This window comes from Taudactylus pleione, unplaced genomic scaffold (assembly GCF_031769625.1).
Source record: "Taudactylus pleione unplaced genomic scaffold, aTauple2 ptg000065l, whole genome shotgun sequence".
NCBI lineage: Eukaryota > Metazoa > Chordata > Amphibia > Anura > Myobatrachidae > Taudactylus > Taudactylus pleione.
Genome location: NW_028284467.1, coordinates 10,977,997 through 11,004,415, shown reverse-complemented (window position 1 = coordinate 11,004,415; position 26,419 = coordinate 10,977,997). Strand labels below are relative to the sequence as shown.

General features: G+C 41.0%; 1 pseudogene; it reads left to right on the top strand.

The window, feature by feature from the left end:
* The first annotated feature begins 968 nt into the window (after positions 1-968).
* LOC148534680 (chymotrypsin-like elastase family member 1) lies at positions 969-26,136 on the top strand (annotated as a pseudogene).
* Positions 26,137-26,419: the final 283 nt, after the last annotated feature.

The following is a 26,419-nucleotide window of genomic DNA, read 5'->3' as shown; positions in this document are numbered from 1 at the left end:
GTGCTGCCCGACTCCAGTCGTCATCAATCTGTGCTCTGGGCCCAAGTTCTGGACGTGAAAAAAAAATCAAACAAATAGTGTCTTTTTTTTGTCTAATATTTCTGTGTGTGTGTGTGTGTTAGGCTTAGCCGCACAAGATACAGCAATGCAACCTATTTGAAATTCTTTTTATAACAACATATCCAGGGCCGTACGGAGGGTGGTGCGGCCGGTGCCTCTGCACAGGCCGATATCCTCCAGCGGCACAGGCCACACACTTCCCGGCGCCGGATGTCTGAAAGGAAGAGACCTCCGGCAGTAGTGCGCGACGCACGAAGAACGTCGGCATAGGATCCCGCCCGCCCTTCACCTCCTGGAAGGAAAGGTAAGCGCTCAGGGGGAGGAGGAGGGCTGAGAGGGAGCGAGAGGGGCGGCAGTGCTGCACAGGGCGCACTGCCATCCAGACACGTCGCTGAACATATCTATCTATATTTGTCCTTCAGGGACACATGCAGTGGCGTATCTATAATGGGTGCAGCGTGTGCGGGGCACACTGGCCCCTGAGTCCAGGGGGTCCCCGCACCACACACATTGCACCCATATTTTTTTAAACTTACCTGTCCGAGGTCACTGCTGCTCAGAACACCGGAAAAATGGCTGCCGTGGCCATTTTTCCGGCGTTCTGCTCTTGCGCAGTAGACTCCAGGCACACTCTAGTGCCCGGAGTCTACTAATGCTCTAGTGGCTGGCCAGCCGCATTAGTCAGCTGCCAACCACCATGGAGAGAGGAGGGGCCCCGCACAATGAATGCACACGGTCCCCCTCCTCCCTTAAAACGCTCTTGGACACATGGAAACACATTAGCCACCTGTGTTACCTGCATCATCTGGAAGTATTCTCACTATTTGTTGACGCCTTTTTCAATTATATAAAAGGGGAGACACCACTGTTAGGTCTTTACAGAACAATTGCCCAGGAATCGTCTCACCATGCTCAGGCTTCTTGTATTGGCTGCTCTTGTCCTTTGCGGTAAGTTTTATTATCTAAATACATGTACTGTATATTCTATTTATACCGGCAAATCTTTATAAGCAATTCTTAAATATTATATTTGTGGTTTCTTGAAATGCCTTGCTACAATTACTATTGTACTGTAATAATTAAACATACTTATGTTGTTCAGAGGTGACCAAATTCTGAAAGACCCCCTTCCCCCTAGTCCCTAGTCCTCTGTTTTCTCCATCAACTAGTCTTCATTCCGTCTTCAAATTTACAATCACGCTTTATCATACTGTATATCAAATTTATTATATAATTTGTGGTGAAAAAGTGAATGTTATCATACATTGTAAAGCCGAAGCAAAACACGTTTGTAGGAAAATAGAGGTTTTAGTTCTTTCAGACTAAAGGGGAAGATGGAACCTAGCCTTGGAGAGAGATAAAGTACTTTACCAAGCAATCAGCTCCTTACAGGCTGTGCTTGAAAAATTACAGTTAGAAGCTAATTGGTTGGTACCTTATCACTCTCCACTTTATCCCTCACCAAATCTTGATACATCTCCCCTTAATAGTTTTAAGAGAAGAGACTTCACGCAGGGGTGAATAGCAAGACAGTCTATTTTCTATGTTCTATTACTATTATTCACCATTTTAAATTTAAATAGGACCGTTTACAAAATGTTCACAAAATATATGTAAAGCCACAATGAGATAATAGGTTCATTTAAATGCATGAAGAATAGGCTTCTGATCATGTCCACACAATTAAATAACTAGGCTCCATTACACAACAGTCAATAGTTAATGTTACATGCATATCCTTTACATCTACATTCGTATTATCTAGGCTTTAGGAGTTAACATTTATTGAATAGGAACATTTAAAATGCAAAACGTATGCAATTATCACATTCAACAATTCCCGCTACCTCCAGATGGAACAGAGGGCCTGATTCAGAGCCGGACGCTCTGAATGAGCGCCTGCTCTGAATCAGGGCGTTTTTTTTTTTAAATGTTGCGGCCTCTTGGCAGCTCGCATAGCTGTGGGTTACCACCCACAGCTTATGCGAGCGTCCATGATGATGGTCGCGATGGTCAAGACCATCGCGACCATCAGGCTAGCGACGAGACTCTTGCGGTAGGGTCTCGTCTGCCGCAAGCCCAGGAGTGCTTTTGGCTCTATCAGAGCCGAAAGCACTCCCACTGACATCACTAGTGATGTCAATGGGGCCGGCCCCTCGACGATAGGCGTTCCCATGGCCACGCCCCCGGCACGCCCACTAAAGGGGGCATGTTGTCACTCACCATCGACAGCACGCCCCCTTTGTAGCGAGTGCCCGTCGCTATCCGTGTCTCGCATATGCGCACGACGGAGCCGGGTCCGTCGTGTGCATGCGCACTGGCCCAACATTGACCCGCTTGCGAGCGCTCACATCTCGCGAGCGGGTCTGAATCAGGCCCAGAGTACAGGGGGATCAGATCCTCCCATATGCACATGTCCTTCATTGATTAGACCAGCTGGTCCCTCATCCTCCATGGCACCATCTTCATAGTGACATCTTCAGGAAGATGGTGCCGTGCAGTGAAAGCAAACACCCTGGTGCTGTGACAGTCTTTGCTCTCTTGTGCACATGTGCCATCTTCCTGAATATCGCTGGGAAGATTGCACCACGGAGAAGGACAGACTCGCTTGATTGCACAAGGTAAGATGCAGGGTTTGGGGGAGCCCCACCGCTCAGAGGAGGGAGCCCGCTGCACACAGGCCCTCTTGTTAGTACGTTCCAGGTCATAATAATGTATCATTATCCATAGTTTGCAAATGTAACATACCATGAAAGGAAACTGAAGTGACTGAATAAATATTAAAACTTGCATTGTATTATTACCAAATAAAATATTTTGCTATTTTGCTAAAATATTGTTTTAGTGAGCTAAATAGATTTTTTAAAAAAATGCTTATTTTATTTTTTTTAAAGTAGTAAGTCTCTTCAATAATAATTTTCTCTGCCTAAAGGATATTGACACAAGGATAACTCTTTTTGGAAGAAAACGTAAATGGACGTGTGGTAGGAGGAACAGATGCAGTAAAGAACGCCTGGCCATGGCAGGTGAGCAGGACTATAGTACACACACAGATTGTACATCTGGCTTTCTAGCTAACTATACTGCTCACACAGACAATATCCTGAACACCCAAAGGACCTTAAACATCGCAAGCATCATTCATGGTCCATCAAGCTTTTGTTGCTTGAATTGTACATTCCACGAGTGTAAAATAAGCAACTTGGGGCCACATGTAGGGTTGGTAGCATTTTACATGAGAAATGCATCCAAAAAAATTCAATTACAGCTCAAACTACGGCTGTATGCTTACAGTTACTAATTAACGGTACTGAATTAGAACCTCTATACACTCCTGCCTATACCTTGTAATGTCCTGCCTATACCTTCTAATATCCTGCCTATAAACTTCTAAGGATGACGCTATTTTGCGTACGCAGTCATACAGTAAATAAAGACTCCAGACCTAGAACCTGTGGTTCCAAAGCACAAAGTATTATTCAAGTAAAAGTACAGTCAGTTACATGCTATGATCTAAGTACAATTTAGCGCAAAGGAATTATACAGACCCAAGTACAGCATACATATGCAGCGCTTCTGGACCAGATGTAGGCATCAGCAAGAAACCCCCATCAATCAGAATTCAGCAAGAAGACTAACAACCCAGGGTTAGAGCACACATATTTATAACCCCCAGAAATAGACAACACAATAGAGAAGTTTGTTGCTAATACCATTGGTCCTAAAGGAGAGGGCATATGTTACAGAGCATTTAACAGGTTGATTCAAATAGACACAACCCAGCCTCTAACAACTGGTGGTCTCTGGTTTCCCTCCTCATGCAAATCCTAACAGTTGGTCATATAATGTACATTTTGTTGCTTGAAGTCTCTGCAGTCCATAAGTTGAGAATGCATGATGCGATCTCTACACCGATGATAACAGAATACTGTTGAAAGAGTACGCATCAGTACAATACCAAACATGGCTTACTTATCACGTATAAAACCTTAGTTACCAAATAATCTTTATTTCACAGCAATTATAATAAATGAACATACTTGAATTTTATACCTTAAAGCTCATGGAACCTTGTATGTGAAAATGTAATGTGTGAGTATGCGGGGTTTGATATAAAGACGCTAGTAAACTTGGGGAAGATGTGTGCGCATGAAGCTAATATTCAGCGTTTTCATACAGGATCTTATGCATTCGCTAATGTGCGACTAGTTAACAGCGCAATTGTGCGTATTAATGTGTGTATGAGAAATGGTGAAAGATGCAATCGCATGATGCTAATAGTAATATTGCCATATGTACTTAAGTGTGAGTTTAACTAAAATGGCGCTTGGGCGGCCATTCGCAAAATGGCTTCTTGCAATCTCATTTCCAAGATGGCGTCTTGCGGCCAGTCGCAAGATTGCGTCACTGCGATTCAATTTTAAACTGATCTTGTCTCAGCCAATTATCCAGCTTCGACAGTCCACCCTTTGATAGCGAACAACATGCTATCACAATCTGAATTTTAAAATTTAATTTAGGCTTACATTTATATATTATTTAGTGTTATTATGGGATGGCACAAGGTGGTTCTTAATCCATCAATAATGTGTCTCTGAGTGGGGACATAAAACTACTATTATACGCACACCGCGGTCTTGGAAGATCATGTGAAAGGTGTGGGGATGCACCAGTCTTATAAAGGCAGTCTTGAAGGGGAATTGAGACTCCACATTATCTGAGGTGTTTTTTTAAAAATAACATTTCAATAATACATTCTATGCATGTCTAAATATAATACATTAGATGATGGTATTTCTTAGTTCAGGGTTGTAATGCAGTTCTATATCTACCTCAGTATTCATATTGTCATTACTGACCACCATCATAGTTTCGTTCTTTCGTTTTACTCTATTTTTACATTTTCCACACTTCAGCACAATAGGAACACACTGGACACATATGCCAATTATTATGATGACAATCAGTATAAGGATCATGAATTTGCCTATGCTGGTGACTACTTCCTGGACCCATTCACCTAGACCTGAGAACCATTTCACTGGGTTCAACCATGAGACCCATCCTTATATATTCTCCCCTACTTCAGCCACTGAAGCATTATGGTTCTTATGAAATTTCCATTTTAGCTGCAGAATTTAATCCATCTTCCGGTCTATCACCTCCTTGGGGTCACTGGTATCATTGGTGACATAGGTGCAACATTTTACTCCAAATTGGGTGGCCAAAGTTACGCAGTACCCTCCAGTAACAGCAGTTAAATAATTTAACACTAGCCTGTGTTGCACCAGTTCTTTCTTGTACGCTTGCAATTCTCTCCCTGTATATCTGAATGTGTCATCGTACATCTCGGTGATATTATCTAACAATTTAGCAAGTTCCTGAATATATCTAAAATTTAATGTACCCCGAGCGATCCTGGTGGGATCCAGTGCGACTAAAACTTGAAAGCCAGTTGTCTCACTAATTAACTGAGTGGCTTTATGCATGTCACCAGGTATCATATTTCGTTTGCCTCTGTGTTCATACTGCGTGTGAAGTTATGGTGATGGTGTGTTTTTATGTATGCCAAGCATTTCAACATGTGTGAGGGTCATAACTTCTGGTACTACTCTTCCCAGGTAACAAAAACCTTCGGAACTTGGGGAGGGCCACTTATACGCTTTTCTTCCACATATAAAATATACCTTATCAGGGAGAACATAAGGAATGGTATGCATCATTATCATTAAGCACATTTCCCTTGCAAACAATCCTATTTCTGGGTCTTCCATCTGGTACATGCAAGTCTCTGGCTGTATTATTTTAGCACAATAACCATCTGGCACCTTACCAATAATTTCTTTGGTGGAACTCAATTTATACCGGTACCTAAAATGTTTCCCACTAGATTTAATTGAGCGTAACAGATCATGGTTTATGGACTCATTATCAGCTCTTTGTGAGAAGGTCATCGTCTGATTATTCCCTGTCACTTCCCAACTCCCGGGTTTATTGGGGTTGGTTATGTTTAAACACAAAAGTGATAAATCTACTTGGAATTGATAGAGTTTGAAATGAGGTGGTTTGGATGAGAGGAATTTTCCATCCAATGTTTTCCCTTTCTGTAATTCTAAAATTTCCGTGATATTCAGTGGAAATGGCACCAACCCTAGTTTATGCTGTTCCTGTGGCACATGTGAACACACCCAGCAATCAGTTTGATTTAACACTTTGCCTACCATGCTATAATAATCCTCTAAAGGATACCCACCCTAGTACGGGTTATATTTAGGTTGGCACCGTTGGATACAGTTCTCATCAACTAGGGACCCACAAAGCTCACAAATACAGGAATCTTCAGACGACAAACTTTCACACCGTCCCCGAGTATCCGGAATAACAGCTCTCTTAACAATAACAGTACTAAGATTGGTCAGACACTCCCCTGATTGGCATAACACTCCTCCTGACTCCACTCCATCAGCGCTGCAATCAGCTCCCATCTCCTCTATTGGTCCTCCATCACAGAAACTGGGTATCCCCAAACACATCATCACGACAGAAATTCTGGAAGAAAGAACTAGGATGACCACAGCAGACCACTCCATTGCTGGAAGCACTGATCTATACATTTCTTTAGCTCAGGTATCTCACCATCACTTTTTTAATCCTTCCAGCACAAGCTTGCAATCGACAGGTCCACGTTATTGGCCTCGTCTCCGCCTTGTATCTCCACCGGTTGGTTAACCTCCCTATAGTGAGTGGAATGGACCCACGTATCTTCCCCGGCCACCCTTTGAGGATGTGGTACTTTGTCAACAATCGTCAGACACGGACCTTTCCACCGATCAGTCAAACAACCTGAGCTAAAAAAATTCGGATCATAACAAATTCCCCAGGTTTGACGTCATGACAGTTTGCATTAGACATGTTAGTTAATAACACTTTCAATTTCTGTTATTTTTATTCATCTTCATGGGACCCTGCACGATAACCTCATTATCATTTTTTTTTTTTTCACATGAGGCTGCCTGTTTAAACAGTATCTCAAAGGGGGGACAGATAAAAGAAATGACAGTCTGGAATGATCTTGGTTTTATTACCCATCACCTTACACATGTTCTGGGAAATGTCACCTGAAAAATGAGTCCCCCTATCACTTTTAATAATTCTAGGGATATAGTATCTGTATACAGGTTCCTGCAATTAAATCTTGTTATTAATAGCTACTGCTCTAAATAATGCCTGGGCCCCTGGGTTGTATAGTATTCCGAGTCTTTGACCTTAGCCTGGCATGGCTGCCATTTATCCTTAGCAACCTTGTGTCCTGTGTGTGAGAGATAAAGCACAACAGTTTAATATCATTTAAACATGACCTAAATACAACAATAAATCATCCACATTTTACATTAGAACAGATCCATTGGCAGATTGAAAAGATTGTAAACAGTCATATAAGGCCTGGGAGAAGATACTGGGGTTGCCTATGAACCCATGGGAAACCCGTGTTCATGTGTGGTTTTCTTCACTTTGCAGTACTTACATATGTGTCCCACTTGGAGACAGTTAAAATATCTTTTTGAATGGGGTGGATGAAAGGATTGTTGTGGGAGTTGAGCAAGAGGGAAAGATGGTGGGTATGGGTAGGAATATGGAGGATAAGGGTATGGTGGGAGGTATGAAGTTTGTGGGTAGCATGAGACCTGTGGTTGTGTATGATATGTGGGGTAAGGATGTGTTTGCTGTGGTGTGGGATTGGTGAGGACGTGTAACTGTTCAGGTGCAAGTGTGTGTATAGTGCAGGTGTGTCTACTGGCTGTGATGTTACAGTCATTCCTTCCAGAGCTTGGATACTGACAGCCATTAGTTTTTCGCTCTGGGTCTCTCTCTTCTTTGAGATGTTTTTATCATGTTCTATGGCAGATTCTATGAGGGTATCTATTGTGACTCTCCTCCAGCCAGGCTGTGAAGTCTGAACCCGGGTCTTTAAGTCTTCTTTAAGGCCATCCATGAGTATGGTAACAATCATTCCCCTGTGGTGAGTGCTATCTTTAATATCTTCTAACCCAGTGTACTGGGTGATAGTCTGCAGAGCCCGGTCGCAATAATCTTCTGCAGATTCACTCTCCTTTTGCTTTATGGTGAAAATTTTATTCCAGTTAACTACTACTGGAAAATATATACCCAATTGAGTTATGATGCGGGAAATATTATTGTGGTTTACTTGGTCTGTTAAGGGAATGTCACCATCCAAAACACAATCCGTGATTAATTTTGTCACATCGGTATTGCGTGGTAGACAGGCCCTTAACACCACATGCCAATCTTTATTAGTTGGCTCATGAGAACTACCCAAATTCCTCAAAATCTTTGACATTTGGCTAGTTCCTTTTTGGGAACGGGGAAATCATTTATGATTGAATTTAGTTCTGCTCTTGTCCAAGGACAATGCCTTACCACTTCCCTCGTGGGCACTACACCGTTCGCATCTGCATTTCCATTTGGAACAGTTATAGTCCGAATGGGATGCAGACTGGCAGCGCTGCTACCTTTGATCTTGTTACCTGGCTGGGGGTTTAATCTGCTGCTATGTATGATATTAACAACTTCCTCTACGGGTGCAGAGGGGGCTAGCACTTCCCTTACTGTTACTGATGGAGATGACGGCACCACTTGTGATTGTTGTGGTACAGCATCTATCATCTGTACAGCATGGGAAATGGCAGACATTACAATAGGCTCATCATCCACATCATGAACATTTTCTTTATGGTTGCTTAAGAGAGTGTACAAATTGCTTGTTACATTTTTATGGGTATTTTTGATAACTGTACTTGCACCTCCATCCACATAAGGTGGAGGTGGTGTGCGTGAACTGCTGGCAATACCTTCCACAACACTACCTTGCCGCACGTGCGCACCATTTTGCGGCTCACCCATATTGCAATTTAGCGTCGCGGATGCATTCTCTGGCAATGTGCTCACAACGCTAGTTTGCGTCGCTTGCGCATTTTTAAGCCACGCATGCTGCCACAACTTTAAACATTCATAATATTTTACCTTTTTACCTCAAGAGCGCATCAGACTGATGTGGTCTCGGACATTATTCAATACATCTTTATCAAAACTACCAATTCTAGGAAATGGTTTAAAACTCTTCCTCGTCATATTAAACCATAAATCACAATACCTGGTTGCATTGGCACTGTACTTAATATGCATAATATGCCACGCCAACCCAAGTGGCGCTTCCAACAGCAGCAAATCATTTAACATCTCTACCGATCGCTTGGCCCTCATCCTGGGTGAACCCTAAGTTTTTCAATAAAGATTTAAATTGGTGAAAGACAGTCTAGATACTCTCACTTACCTACGGAAGAAATTTCTAGATGCCCCCGCTCACCTACGGATGAAATTTCTAGATGCCCCCGCTCACCTACGGAAGAAATTTCTAGATGCCTCCGCTCACCTACAGAAGACATTTCTAGATGCCCCTGCTCACCTACAGAAGAAATTTCTAGATGCCCCCGCTCACCTATTATCTCTCAGCTCACAATCTCAAGAGTCCTAGTGCGGCTCAAATAACCCAATCTAATTATTGAACACTGCAATCACACTGAGAGCCAATCCCTACAACAAAGACAACATGTACACCTGCTGATGTGTATAGAACGGTAAGCTACTTACCGAGCTGCTAGGCCAACCCCTGCGCCTAGTACTTAAGGGTCATACAATACCCTTAACCTTTAGGTCCCGTGTTACACCCTAAACAAATACTCACAATCACACACTGTTTTCCTGCGCAGAAAACTACATGTTAACCCAATTATTGGCAACAATTTAAAAGAATGTAAACCTCAATAGCTTTTTTTAAACACGTGACAGCACAACCAGAAGTACGTTTACGTTATTGTGCAACCAGTCGCATACACAATAATGCGACTACCTCACAACCGTATAACAACCTTTAGCTGCGTACACAAAAGTGCGTCTTTACTGTGCGCAAAACTGCGACTCAGCCGCGTGTTCAATACTGCGGCACTCCTTTAAACGTTAGGTTCTATCAACAAAGGAAAACAATCTTTTTCCTCTCTTGTCCCTGGATTCTAGTCAGCGTCCTTGGCTCACATGAAAATGGGTAGCGATTTCTCAGCACCAAGCGGTTGCAGGTAAACCTTGCATGTGGCCACTCCACCCTTTGGTGAGATATCGATAACCGTATGTGCCGTGTGAGTAGGTAAGTGACTTCATTACGAGCCCCCAACTAACGATAATGAATTAGAACCTCTATACACTCCTGCCTATACTGTACCTTCTAATGTCCTGTCTATACCTTCTAATATCCTGCCTATAAACCTCTAAGGATGACGCTATTTTGCGTACGCAGTCATACTGTAAATAAAGACTCCAGACCTAGAACCTGTGGTTCCAAAGCACAAAGTATTATTCAAGTAAAAGTACAGTCAGTTACACGCTATGATCTAAGTACAATTTAGCACAAAGGAATTATACAGACCCAAATACAGTATACATATGCAGCGCTTCTGGACCAGATGTAGGCATCAGCAAGAAGCCCCTGTCAATCAGCATTCAGCAAGAAGACTAACAACCCATGGTTAGAGCACACATTTTTATACCCCCCGAGAAATAGACAACACAATAGAGAAGTTTGTTGCTAATACCATTGGTCCTAAAGGAGAGGGCATATGTTACAGAACATTTAACAGGTTGATTCAAATAGACACAACCCAGCCTCTAACAACTGGTGGTCTCTGCTTTCCCGCCTCCTGCAAATCCTAACAGTTGGTCATATAATGTACATTTTGTTGCTTGAAGTCTCTGCGGTCCATAAGTTGAGAATGCATGATGCGATCTCTACACTGATGATACCGGAATACTGTTGAAAGAGTACGCATCAGTACAATACCAAACATGGCTTACTTATCACGTATAAAACCTTAGTTACCAAATAATCTTTATTTCACAGCAATTATAATAAATGAACATACTTGAATCTTATACCTTAAAGCTTATGGAACCTTGTATGTGAATATGTAATGTGTGAGTATGCGGGGTTTGATATAAAGACGCTAGTTAACTTGGGGCAGATGCGTGCGCATGAAGCTAATATTCAGCGTTTTCATACAGGATCTTATGCATTCGCTAATTCGCGACTAGTTAACAGCGCAATTGTGCGTATTAATGTGTGTATGAGAAATGGTGAAAGGTGCAATCGCATGATGCTAATAGTAATATTGCCATATGTACTTAAGTGTGAGTTTAACTAAAATGGCGCTTGGGTGGCCATTCGCAAAATGGTGTCTTGCGATCACATTTCCAAGATGGCGTCTTGCGGCCAGTCGCAAGATGGCGTCGCTGCGATTCAATTTTAAACTGATCTTGTCTCAGCCAATTATCCAGCTTCAACATAATGAAATGCAGCTATTGCAGTGCTCACAAGACCCACAATGGTGTTCCCCTTATGGTTATTTCTTGAGTATTGCTTTGTGTGCACTTGTAGTGGCACTTTATAGTGTCGCTTCTTTGGCACAATGGTTGTAAGGCTTAAGAGTAATAAATGCTAACAGACACCTGTCATATAGCCACAACTTAATTAAGGTTAATCAGCTGGAGAAGGTAATCCACAATCAACCAATCATAAGGCTGGCATTATAATCAGTGTGTATTTTGCGTTATGGGTCAAGCACACTCAAAAGATTTACCTGCTGATATACGTAGTGAGTTCATGTCCAGGGGTGACTAAGTCACCTTCACCAGGAATATATTACTGTATTCATCCTATATGGCCTGGTCTACTACTGCTATGCAGATAAGACACACCTGTACCTGTCCTTTGCTCCAGGTACTGAGAACCCAATAACAATCCTAAATGGCTGTCTAGCTGAGCTTCATGAATGGATAAGTGCGACATGGCTGTGACTGAACCCTGATAAAACAGAGAAAAGACAAAACACTGAACATGTGCGGAATGTTGGTGTTGTCCTGGATAGTGGCTTGACACTGAAACATTAGGTATTAGCCACAATTAAATCCTCATTCTATCATCTGAGGAATTTCACCAGAATCAAGCACATCCCTCAGAAGATCTCCCTAAAGTCATACATGAATTTATATCATCACGCCTAGACTACTGCAATGTCTTCTATCTTGGTCTCCTTGCAAAATAATTGCACTGCTTGCAGATGGTATAAATGCAGCTGCCAGGCTATTAACCAACCAGCCCCGTTCCAGTCACATAACACCCATTCTCTACTCCCTTCACTGGCTGCCTGTAAGATGGCGAATAGTTTTCAAGATTGGCTTACTGACTTTCAAAGTCCTACATGACCAGGGCCATAGGTACTTAAAGCAGCTTCTGATCCCTTACTGTCCCACTCTATTACTGCGATCTATTGATGAAGGACTATTAATAGTACCTATAATCTCCTGGAATTCATTTGGGGGTCGAGTTTTCAGCTTTGCGGCTTCGACTCTATGGAACTCGCTTCCCCGCACAGTTCTAGAAGCCTCTACACTAGAATCCTTCAAAACTAGACTCAAGACTCACCTATTCACCAAAGCATTTCACTAATGTCCCTTGTTAGGTTTGTTTTGTATTTTGAGCTGTAAAGGGCAAATGTAAAGCACTTTGAGTCCTATTAGGAGAAAAGTGCTTTATAAATAACATTATTATTATTATTCCCTCTGCCATTCCAAATCACTAACCATATGGTACTGTAAGTGTAAGATATGACTTGATCTGCAGATGGACGCAAGTGTAAGTCTTTAGTGTGCACATGAGCTCTATGGAAATGTGTGTTCTATGCAAGAGAAAAAGAGGCTTCCATCCAACTCTACATGAACCCTTGTGTGTCCATAAATGGACTGTCAAGCATTTAAGAATTGTCAATGTGTAGCAACTTCATGTTCACTATATGGCTCAATTATATATATTTTATTATACATTTAAGATTCAGTGACTGTAACTTGAAGCATAGTATGGCCACATAATCTGCTTAAAGCAGTGTTTCCTAACCTCAGTCATCAAGGCACACTAACAGTCCAGGTTTTAAGGTTAGCCATAAATCACACAGGTGACTTAATTAGTACCTCAGTCATTTTGATTTTACCATCTGTGTTCAAGCAGAGATATCCTTAAAACATGGACTGTTAGTGTACTTTGAAGGCCAAGGTTGGGAATCACAGGCTTAATGTTTCATATCCCTGAACTATGTGATACACGGCTCATACTACACACACCTGGATCCAAATGTAATAGGGTGAGAGTTTAGAAAATGTGAGAGTTTAGCAGCAAACTATCACATTGGCTGAGTTTTATCTCCAAAACAGGAAAACATCTGGATGAGAGTTTAAATCGTGAGAGTTTTTGAGTCTAAAAACATGCGAGCTTGCATGTTCTTGGCCTTGATTACATTTGCTAAGTTTAATAAGTGTGACAGTTTACTGCTAAACTCTTTCACAATTTCTAAACTCTCACCCTATTACATTTGGCCCTTGGACTCTATGACTCATGAATAGATTTTAAAATAGCACAACTTCATTGAAAGGTTTAGGTAGGAAATATGAACATTCTTGTTTATTTACATATTAGCACAACTTCCATACATACAGTATGTTTTATTTCATACTATTTGCAGGATCAAGCATTAAGTAACATGTGTTGATCATTATATCCAAGCTTTTACTATTTAGTTCACTGAGTCATAAAGTAATGTTCTGTTATTGTGTTTCTCCAGGCATCCCTCCAATATCGCTCAGGCAGCAGCTGGTACCACACCTGTGGAGCTTCCCTGATCCGTTCTAACCGTGTGCTGACTGCAGCTCACTGCGTGGACAGGTAACAAACCGGCCTTGTTTTTTGTTACTAGTCCACTAAGATCACTTATATAATATTTACTGCAATACTTAATCTAGTTGTTAAATAGAAGGCTTCTTTCCAAGAAGGTATTAAAGACTACTGAACATTGATATACAGTATATCAGATACAATAATATACCTAAACTCAATTGCGGTATTAGGAGTTGGGTGCTTCTCTGTCTTAAGGCCCCCACAAACGGAGCGATATAGTGGGTGATCCGACAGTTTTGAACGATATCGCCACTATATCGTTCCGTGTGTGGGCATGATATAGTCTGCTGCCCGCTCCTGTGGGGTGGTCCCTTGCTCCTCCAGATCTTTCTGCTTGTTCAATTGATCTGGGGGATTGATGAAGGATCCCATGCAGTGCTATGCGTGTGGGAGTGGGGGGGTGCTGGCATATCGGGTTGTCGGCCACAGGATCGCTCAGTGTGTGGGGACTGCCCGATATGTTGCCCATCGGATCGGCCGTCGCATCGCAAGGTGTATATCGCACAGTGTATGGGGCTCTTTATAGGACAGTGATTTACATATTAACAGGCAGGCTTCGTAGATTGCTTTTTGTGTATTGGTTGATTCTTACCAATACCACCATTCAACACCCCTTTTCTCTTGTGCACTGGTTTCCTATTAGAGTATATTTTGGGATGCTGCGGATTCCAGTTGAGGGATCTCCATTGTTCTGCTAATTATGCTAGTTAAATAGAGGTTTGAGATCTTGTTGTCCCACTCCACATATACTCAATGCATTATATTTGTTTCTTTTAGTAATTATTATAATTGGCACATACAGTTGTTTTGTGCTGTGTTTATCACATTATTATAAAATTGATGAATATATTTGGGTTCATGCTTTATAAAATGACTGACAGTACACAGTGCTAATACCATGTTCCCTCTTCTCATCCTCTGCAACAGTAACCTCTCCTTCCGTGTGGCTCTGGGAGATCACAACCTCAGTGTTAATGAAGGCACTGAACAGATTATTGCCGTGTCTAGCACCAGGCAGCACGCCAGCTGGAATACCAACAATGTCGCTGCTGGGTAGGGAACTAAATTAGGAACAATTATCACATCTGACTAAAAGACTTTGAAGTTCAAGTAAAAACATAATATAAAATCTATACTAGACAAAAGGTAGACAGTGAACATTGGCAGATATGTGGTTTTATGAAGCTTAATTTTCCAGTCATTTACTGCCTTGGATTGTGGTTCTAATGTGAAACTAACCCTAAAAAATAATTTGTTTACTATGTTTCAGAGAAGGGTGAATTTTGCTATGTTTCCTTCAATGTCAGAAACTTAATATTCATTTATTTAGAAAATGACTTGCTGGATACGGCATTTTCATGCTTCTTTATTGCAACAAATTGCCCAATAGCACATCCTCTGTAGCCCTAAAAAAATGCAATGCCTGATAACAATCAGTCATGTCAACATTCCTGGCCATAAACCATCAATGGTTAACATTCATCGATGATTTGCTCCTGATGGTTATGTCATCAATGGCATAGATCTGATGGTTCTACGCCACCACATTTTTTTCTTCCGGCGGCACAGGAAGCACTAAGGTTAGCCATTCCCTGATCGGCCACCGGGTCCCTCCTCCCAGTAGCTGAGAGCCATTGTCTGCACTGTGTGGGGGTAATTCAGAGGTAGTAGTGGCTGTGACTTTTGTAATAACCGCAACTGCGTGTTTCTGCTAATGCCACAGCTGATGAGCGTCCTGTTGAGATGCCCACCAACTGCGGCATGTATCCGCCGGTGTACGTACAAAGACGTACTATCGGCGATGGTGCAGAGTATTTTTAAAAATAGGAAAGAGCACTATGTAAATGTGTTAAGCATAATAAACATATAACATAAAACATAACATTGATGTTTATAGTCTTATGTGACTAATTGGGAGGAAGGTCAGAGCCCGCTCCGGATGGTAGTCCGCCTGTGCCCGTACTAACTGTCACTACCGCCGATCTTCTTTGGAATTGCCTCCGTCAGGGGTTTCCTTCTGCTTCTTTGGCAGGGACTTGTTGCGGGCAGTCGGCTGTGCCGCGGCGCAGGTTGATGGCGTCAGACGCACGGCGCCGGATGTTGTACTTGGGCGCTGTCGGAATTGACTTGGCTGCTTCCTCCTTCCTCCTTGACTTCTATGCGTTTCAGACCATCTAGGTCCTTTCTCAAGAATGGGAGAATCAGCTCCCACAGCTCTTTAAATAGGCAAAACTTTATTGATGATTTATTTAAAAAACCGGATGTTGTTACTGGATGTGCCTCAGGTTTTGGCACCAAGCACATGTTCCTGGGCCAAATAAATAAAAAATGTAAAAAAAAATTGTTTAAAAAATGTTTAAAACGTTTATTATGCTTAAAAATTTTAAAAATATAAATATGTGTTTGTATGCCAGACTATTCGGTTCCATAGTATTTAAAAGAAAAATCCATTTTGTTTCTGTTCTCTTCAGGAGATTTACTACATCTTCTCCTCTCCAATTGGGCAGTATCTTCTGCATTCCGAAAAAATTCAACCCCTTAGGGTCTCTGTTATGATGGTTAAGAAAATGGGCTGTTAAACTGTGAGTGGTGTGGCCCCTTTTTATGTTGTAGATATGTTCTGATATCCTTACTTTAAGTTTACGGTTTGTTTGTCCTACGTACTGAGTCCCACAGGGGCACTGGAGTAAGTAGATGACTCCTTCACTTTCACATGATATCGTTTCTTTTATCTTATACTCTTTTTTGGTTATTGAAGATATAAAATTCTGTGTTGGTTTTGTACTTGAATTTCGGATCTTACATCCCATGCATTTGGTACAAAAATAGAAACCTTTTTTCCCTGTATTTCCTGTTGTTTCAAATTTCAGTAGGAAACTTTGTGTCAAATGTTGTTTTAAATTCTTTGCTTTTTTGTATATTATTCGTGGTTTCTCTGTTATTATTGTTTTAATGTCATTATCCAGGAACAATATGTTCCAGTGCTTCTGGAGAATGTTTTCTATTGTGGTATGGTTTCCACTGAATTGGGTGATGAAGGAAATTGGTCCGTAGTCTTCTTTGTTCTTCTTTTTGTATGTAATTAGTTCTCTTCTTTCTAATTTAGATATTTTTTCTATTTCCTGTTGAAGAAAACTCTCTTTATATCCTTTTTGTACGAATCTTTCTTTCATCTCTGTAGTCTGATGTTGATAAGAAGAAATCTCGGTGCAGTTCCTTTTTATGCGTCTGAACTGTCCTCCTGGAATGTTATGAATCCATTTCCTATGATGGTTACTTTGGATTGGTAGGATGTTATTACCATTAACTTCTTTTGTATGATTACGAGTGTGAATTTGTTTATCTGTATCTTTGATGAAAATTTCCAAATCCAAATAAATAATCAAATCTTTGCTTTGTGTAGTGTGAACTCCAGATTATATTTATTGTTTCCCATATGTAGAATGAATTGTTGTAATTCCTCATTCGAGCCATTCTAGATGAAGAATAGGTCGTCTATGTACCTACGCCAACAAATCAATTTGTCTAAAAAAGGGTTATTTGTCCATATGTTGTTATCTTCCCAGTACGCTACAAACAGGTTAGCGTAACTGGGTGCAAATGAAGTTCCCATAGTGGTCCCATTGGTTTGTAAAAAGAATTCATCGTTGTACCAAAAATAATTGTGCGTAAGAATAAAATCGATGTTTTCTATTATAAAATTGATTTATCTGTTCGGGATGCTTGTCTGTGTAGAAAGATAAAATCTTGTTGCTTCACATCCGTCTTGGTGATTAATTACTGTATATAAGGATTTTATGTTGCTTGTGCAAAGAAGGTGAGTGTCTTTCCATTGGACTGTTTCTAATACTTGAAGAATGTTTGTCGTGTCTTTTAAAAAACTCCTTTGTTTGCATACTAGTTCTTGTAAGTAAGAGTCTACATATCTTGACAGGTTTGCCATAAGGGACCCTATACCTGACACGATGGGTCTTCCTGGTGGGCTCTCCAATCTCTTGTGGATTTTAGGTAAGTGGTAGAAGGTTGGGATACGTGGATGTTCTGCGTAAATATATTCGTATTCTTTCTTCGTTAGGATTCCCATTTTCAAGCCTTCCTCAAGATGATCTTGCAATTGTCTGTTGAATTGTTTAGTGGGATCATTCTTTAATCGACTGTAAGTTTCTATATCTGAAAGGTGATTGTCCGCTTCTTTTGTATAATCTTCCACATTCATTATTATGATGCCGCCGCCTTTATCTGCGGCGTTGATTACGATGGTTTTGTCATCTTTTAGTTCTTTCAAGCTTTGTTTTTCTTTCATTGTTAAATTGAATGGGATTTTTGATTTTTCAGGAAGTTTAGATATTTCGTCTTCAATCAGATGCTGAAATGTCGTTATGTGTGGTCCTTTAATGTAGTTGGGATAAAATGTAGATTTAGGTTTGTAGTTCATGTGTTTGTATTCTTGGTGGGAGGAAACTATTTCATTCATATTTGGATTTTTTTGAAAATATTTTTAATGCATAGTTTACGGATATGTTTTTGAGTGTCGATATATAGATCAAACTTGTTAAGTCTGGATTCGGGAGAGAATTTTAGTCCTTTTCTCAATAAGCCAATTTGATCTATTGTAAGTTCTTTCCGACTTAAATTGTATACTGTTTCTTTTTGTTTGTCATTTTCTATTATTTCTGATTTCTTTTTTCTCTTACCCCCTCTTGTTCCTCTTGTATGGAAATATTGCGTCTTTTTGTCTGTGTGTGTTTTCTGTAATCCGGGGGGTTGTCTGAGCTCCAAATTTCATCAAAAAAATCCTCATCTGAGTCGTAAACACTTCCAAAATTTTACTGCATGATTTCTTTTTTGTAGTTTTTTTTCTTAATGTGTGGTCTTCTCTATTTTTTTCTTCTATGGTTTGTAGCAATGTTTTGAAACTTGTACGTTCTTCTTTCTTTGCTGTTTCCATCCCTTTCTCATATGATTGTTTGATTAATTTATATGGGTTAGAATGATTGTACGAAAAATTCCTCTGATTATAAGGTTTGTACTTCCTCTGTTCTCCTGTGGTTTTAGGATTTTGTTTGAGCAGTGGTTCTTTTTTGTAGGTGTAATCTTGTATCTTTTGATGTCTTTTATTCCCTTCCCAATAAGGTAACGTTGCATTCATTTTTTGGTATCTTTTTTCATTTTCTGTTTTCATGAATTTATCTTTTTCTCCTAAATCTCTTAAGTATTTTCTCTTTTTATGTTGCATTATGTTTTCTTCCAATTGTCCAATTTTTTCGTTTGTCATACTCAGTAAGTTTTGCTAGTCATCCATTCTTTGCAGTGGTTCAAACTTTTTTTCTAGTTGTTCTATTTTCTCATTAATGGTTCTTAATGAGGATTTTCTGTCTTCAATAATTAAAGTAATTAGGTTTCTGGAACATGTGTCTAAAATAGCGTTCCATCTTTTTTGGAAATCAATGGTATTTGGTTCAAAGGTGGGATTTTTGAAAACTCTTAAGCCTTTTGGGATAAGGTCTTGTTCTAAGTACTTAGAGAGCGTGATCACTTCCCTGGAGCAGAGTATGTCTATTATTATTGTATTTTTACTTTAAGTATATACAATACAGTGCTATCTATTTTAGAGAGATCATCATAGAACTCTCTGACTGGAAACCCTGAGATTTAGAAGTGACATTAGTCACTGTATCTATATAAAAGCTCCCCATGAATGAGAATGTCCCTTTGTTTTGGGTTTAGTAACTTACTGCACCTATTAATCCTTTCAAAATGAATTTAGTGCATTACAAACAAAAAAAACCTTCCAATGTTTGTAGTGTTTAGTGTCATACTTGTCTACTTTTGAAAAAACACTTGAGGGAGATTGTGAAAACAACACCTAAGAACGAGCTGTAAAGTGGGCATGTACTACTATATCTTAGAGGCGTGTCATAAAATTGATTTACATACAAATTTAAATGAGACCCAAAGCAGTTAGTAAGATCTACTTGTTGATGAAAACACACTAATACTTTAAAGAAAATGCAAGTAGCCATAGGGATCATTGTGCCTTATAACCAATGCAGGGAAATTATACTAATTATCCCATTTTAATATATATATCTCTGGGTTTTTTTATATAACAGCTACATAATGGGGGTAAGGTGCAATCAGGGAGATTACTAGACTCAAAAAAGACAGAGATGAGTCCGCACAAGTGAAGAAATCTAGATTGGTAGCTAAACAAGATAGCTAGAAAATAATCAAAATATTAGAAAAAAACAACATGCTAATATATCACTTTAGAGAATCCTGGATAACTTGGAGTTGGTGGTGCACCCATAGACTTTGTGCTGTACACATGCAAAACAAGTGCCTTTGCTCTAGGCAAAAAGAGGGGGAAAGACACATTTTGTCTATACTGGGGCACTATTAAGTGAGGTATAATATAATGTAATCAATGAGATAATAACAGAGTAAAACTTAACTTTTATTTATGAACCTTAAAAGGATGATGTACAACAAATATACATAAAGATCATGCAATCCGGAGGATCATCCAATCCAGATTAATAGGGATTAAATAGGTAAATGACGTACACAAATAACAGCTAAACATACAAATCATCCAATCTGGAGGATCACCCAATTTGGACTAATAAGAATAAAAAGATGATATCTGGCGTAAACAGAGTTACTTAATGAAGATTACTTCTCACAAATTATAGTCATAGGAAAACATCTGTTATGCAGTGCCAGATTAAGGTCCTAATGGGCCTGGAGCTGACATTTATTTAGGGCCTATTGTGTGCTGCTACCGGGGGGGTGACCCGCGCTGTGCAGTGTGACTATTGATGTTGGTGCATAACTAGAGGTGTGGTTTGTGTTTAGGGGCCTATTCATTATCCCTTATAGACCTTTTACACATGTGGAAACGCTAGTTTCTGCATGTTTTCTGTAACAAGCCCATTATTATTAGGACGCCTAGTATTCAGAAAACTTTAGTTTATGTGTGGGAAGCAACAACCTCTTCCGATGGCGTTGGTTCCTGGAGGCCCGATCCTTCCTATGGGAAGGAAGTCCGCCTCTGCACTGTAAGACCTCAGGTCACAGCTGAAGTCAGCTGGGTTGGCAGGGGTAGTGTAAAGGTGGGTACTACACACTAGACCAGAGGTTTCCAAACTTTTTTGAATCATGGCACCCTAGAGTATCAGAAATGTTTTCGTGGCACCCCTAACATTAAGTCTGTTATTCAGAAATTCAGAAAATAATTAAGTAAAGTGAAGTAAATTGTACTTACCTGTCATCCAGGCTCAGTTATGTGGTGGGGGAAAGGTATGCACTTCTGTTTGTCCACATATTTACATTACTTTGACCATAAATAATATGATATGGTGGTGGACCACTAACCTGAGGCACCACTGCAAGCGTCTTGAGGCACCCCAGGGTGCCACGGCGCACAGTTTGGGAACCGCTGCACTAGACGATATGCCTGCCCAATCCCATGGATTGGGCAGACATATTGGGCACATTGTTTAGTATGTACCCACTTTGCGCACTTCCGTTGTCCATGCATGCAGGGACGGTGAAGCGACCCAGCTGCCGATGCCTGCAAGGTCAATGGTGCCGGTGAACGACATACTGTATCGGGTGGTCAGTCACCAGATTATGCAGTGTGTAAAGGCCCACATACACGGCACGATATATGTGCCAATCCGACAGAACGGCACGTTATAGGTGCTATATCGTGCCATGTATGGGCACGATATCGTACCTGATATCATTCTGCGCGCTCCCGTGGGGTCGTACATCGCATCCCCAGGTCTTCCTGCAAAACCATCTGACCTGGGATGCGATGTACGATCCCATTCAAATGGTGGAGGGGGGAGCCGGCATACCGTGCGGTCAGCAGGGACCGCACGATTGCCGGCAGTGACAGCACGACCCGTCTGCTGACAGATCGGCAGTCACACTACACAGTGCATCGCACCGTGTATGGCCAGCATTAGTGTCACTTTATAGAAATGAGTAGCCCCGTACCAGAGTGCCAGTCCATCATAACCTATAACCCTGCGTCCCGTGCCACTTCACCAGGTAACTAGGGTGCTGCTTGGGGTGTCCTAAGGACACTCTGAGCAGCAGTACATATCCCACGGTTCCAATACAGTGGGGGAGACGGGAATACAGAGACGGGCACGGGCTGTGGTGGCAGGTGAGTATGGCTGGTTCTGTCCCCTGGGCACCCCATCCTATGCAAAGGCACCGACCGCACTGCCCTCCTTATGGCCCTGGAATGGGTGTAGTCCACACACAGTATATACACATATATATAATATACACACACAGTGATATATATATATATATATATAAAAACACACACAGTATAAATACACACACACACACACACACACACACACATTGTATATATATATTCATACATACATACATACACATATATATATTTTAATATTCAATAAAATTCTATTATGTATATGATTGATATACATACATATCAATACATATAGTACTACAACAGCAGCAGCAGTTTGGCCAGAAAAATGAAAAGCAGGCAGCTCACCTTTTGGGGGATCACACCCAGTGCTGCTGCTATCACGGAGTCACCAGCCGCCCTAAACGGAGGAGCTGAGAGCATGTGACGGTGGTGGTGCCGGTGGTCAGTGCACTGCCTGGGACGGGCTGCACGAAGACGCGGTGCGGTGGCAGTGGCGGGCAGCAGCTATGTGACGTCACACGCAGTGACGTCACATGACGTGAAGGCTCCGCTGCTGCCATTTACTAGCGCTGGGAGGGCATTAGAAAGCACAGTCCTCCATAGTGCTCCAGTCCATTATGGTTAGCTTCTTCACCGGTGGTCCAGTGTTGCAGCGGTGCTGGAGGAGAGGGGGGGTTGGGTGGTTTGCATTATGCGAGGCCGAAGGGGGGGCGTGGTCGGCCCTCAGGCTGCTGCAGAATGAAAGAGCTGTTATGACATATACAGTCAGGTCCATAAATATTGGGACATTGACAGAATTTTCAGATTTTGGCCTCTATTCACCACCACAATGGTTTTGAAATGAAACAAACAAGATGTGCTTTAACTGCAGACTTTCAGTTTTAATTTGAGGGTAATTACATCCAAATCGGGTGAACGGTGTAGGAATTACAACAGTTTCAATATGTGCCTCCCACTTTTTAAGGGGCCAAAAGTGACGGGACTATCAACTCAAAAGCTATTTCATGGACAGGTGTGGGCTATTCCCTCGTTATTTCATTATCAATTAAGCAGGTAAAAGGTCTGGAGTTGATTCTAGGTATGACATTTGCATTTGGAATCAGTTGTGGTCAACTCTCAATATGAGATCCAAAGAGCTGTCACTATCAGTGAAGCAAGCCATCATTAGGCTGAAAAATCAAAACAAACCCATCAGAGAGATAGCAAAAACATTAGGTGTGGCCAAATCAACTGTTTGGAACATTCTTAAAAAGAAAGAACACACCGGAGAGCTCAGCAACACCAAAAGACTCGGAAGACCATGAAAAACAACTGTGGTGGATGACAAAATAATTATTTCCCTGGTGAAGAAAAACCCCTTCACAACAGTTGGCCAAATCAAGAACACTCTCCAGGAGGTAGGTGTATATGTGTCAAAGTCAACAATCAAGAGAAGACTTCACAAGAGTGAATATAGAGGGTTCACCACAAGATGTAAACCATCGGTGAGCCACAAAAACAGGAAGACCAGATTAGAGTTTGCCAAACAACATCTAAAAAACCATTACAGTTCTGGAACAACATCCTATGGACAGATGAGACAAAGATCAACTTGTACCAGAGTGATGAGAAGAGAAGAGTATGCAGAAGGAAAGGAACTGCTCATGATTCAAAACATACCACCTCATCATTGAAGCATGGTGGTGGTAGTGTCATGGCGTGGGCATGTATGGCTGCCAATGGATCTGGGATACAATACAAGGGAACTCTAATGGATCTGGTTCCCTTGTATTTATTGATGATGTGACTGCTGACAAAAGCAGCAGAATGAATTCTGAAATGTTTCGGGCAATATTATATGCTCATATTCAGTCAAATGCTTCAGAAATCATTGGACAGCGCTTCACAGTGCAGATGGATAATGACCCGAAGCATACTGCAAAAGCAACCAAAGAGTTTTTGAAGGCTAAAAAGTGGAATGTTATGCAATGGCCAAGTCAATCCCCTGACCTGAATCCGATTGAGCATGCATTTCACTTGATGAAGACAAAACTGAAGGGAAAATGCCCCAAGAACAAGCAGGAACTGAAGACATTTGCAGTAGAGGCCTGGCAGAGCATCACCAGGGATGAAACCCAGCGTCTGGTGATGTCTATGCGTTCCAGACTTCAGATTGTAATTGCCTGCAAAGGATTTGCAACAAAGTATTGAAAAGTGAAAGTTAGATTTAGGATTGTTTAGTTTGTCCCATTACTTTTGGCCCCTTAAAAAATGGGAGGCACATATAGAAACCGTTGTAATTACTACACCGTTCACCTGATTTGGATGTAATTACCCTCAAATTAAATCTGAAAGTCTGCAGTTAAGTCTTCATTAAGTAACTCTGCTTACGCCAGGTATCATCTATTTATTCTTATTAGTCCGAATTGGATGATCCTCCGGATTGGATGATTTGTATGTTTAGCTGTTATATGTATACGTCATTTACCTATTTAATCCCTATTAATCCGGACTGGATGATCCTCCGGATTGGATGATCTTAATGTACATTTGTTGTACGTCATCCTTTTAAGGTTCATAAATAAAAGTTAAGTTTTATTCTGTTACTATCTCATTGATTACATTTCATTATACCTTACTTGAGAGATTACTAGACTCTTCAGGGAGACAGGGAGATTGCTACCATTACAGGGAGTATCCCTGACAATGAGGGAAAGTTGGCAAGTATGAAGTGTGCTACCCCACCTCTTGCTTTATTTTGTCTATAGAGTATTTTTAGCCAATAAGTAAACCTCTTCGCTGACAGTAACAACCACTGACAGCATGGTTAACAAAATAGAACACTTTTAAACAATATGTTATTTTATACAATATAATATACAATGTATTCAGATTATGCATGTTTCCTTTACCTATTGGAATATTCTCAATATTTGTATTTTTGCAGCTTTGATATTGCTATACTCTGGCTGGCCTCCAGTGCTACCCTGAACACTTCTGTGAAAGTGGCTACACTAACCTCTGATGGCGATATCCTGGCCCACAACTACAACTGCGTTGTTTCACGCTGGGGAAGACTCACCAGTAAGTTCTCCGTGTACAGCTTTGTCTATAAAATGGGCTAGATTTTATAGTAATATATAATTGGAGAGGCTTAAATGAAAAAGGCATAAGAGCAATAGCACATTTTTAGGAAAGGACATGTCTGTTTTATTTTGTTAAATATATATATATATATATATATATATATTCAACATTGTCAGAATCATAAGTACAGTAAAAGATCAAATAAAAATATGAGAATGATGAAAACCTATACTTTATAATTTAATAGAAATGAAATAGAAAATAAACAAAGGGAATAATTCTGCTGCTATTTCAGAGGAATCTGATGAAATGGGATATAGTCAGTATCCCACGATGCCGGCACTAATATTACTGGTGCCGGAATTCCGATGCCTATCACAATCCCAGCGCCTACATCCCGACCTGAAGGTAAGAATCAGGGTGGCGGGGAGGGTTAGGAACTAGGAGGAGGGTTAGTTTTAGGCACTAAGGGGGGAGGGTTTGGTTAAAGGTGCTGCGGGGTGTTAGGTTCAGGCACTAGAGGGGGAGGTTAGGCAAGAAACAGGGAGGGTGGTAGGGAGAGGGTTAGCATACAAAACAAGTGTCGGTATGCTAGCCCTGTCGGGATGCCGGTGTCAGGATTCTGGCAGCTGGGATCCCGACTGACTGCATTCCATACTGATTCCAATTAAATTGACTAACTGCCGTTTGTGTGACCGTAGATCTCTGCCTCTATAGAGCACACAGAAGTAATGTAAAAAAGTAATGCCACTGACTATGTATTATTATTTATTTTTAGAATACTAACTTATCTTTCTCTGCAGCCGGTGGGGCTCTTCCCAGCATCCTCCAGCAGGCCACCCTGCCCGTTGTTGCCCATGCAACCTACTCTACTAGTGCCTGGTGGCGCTCCACTGTCAAGACCTCTATGATCTGTGCTGGTGGTGATGGAATCAAATCTTCCTGCAATGTAAGTTGAAAAAATGCACGATTTCAACAAGACTGAATGTGCGCCGAGTCGAAAATCGTGTGATCGTCTAGAAATCACTTAGGTGTATGGGGGTTTTTAGTCTTCAAGCCCCGTCACAGCGTCTCTGATACCGGAGGTCCCTATCACTTGGTCAGAGTCTGAGGTGCAGAACCCCAGTGCAGCACACCAGTGAGAGACTAAAGTGTTAGTATATGTTAATAAGAATAAAGCAAAAACTATGTGTTAATAGGTGAAAGGTGTAATTAAAATGCTAAGAAAAATAAATAAACAT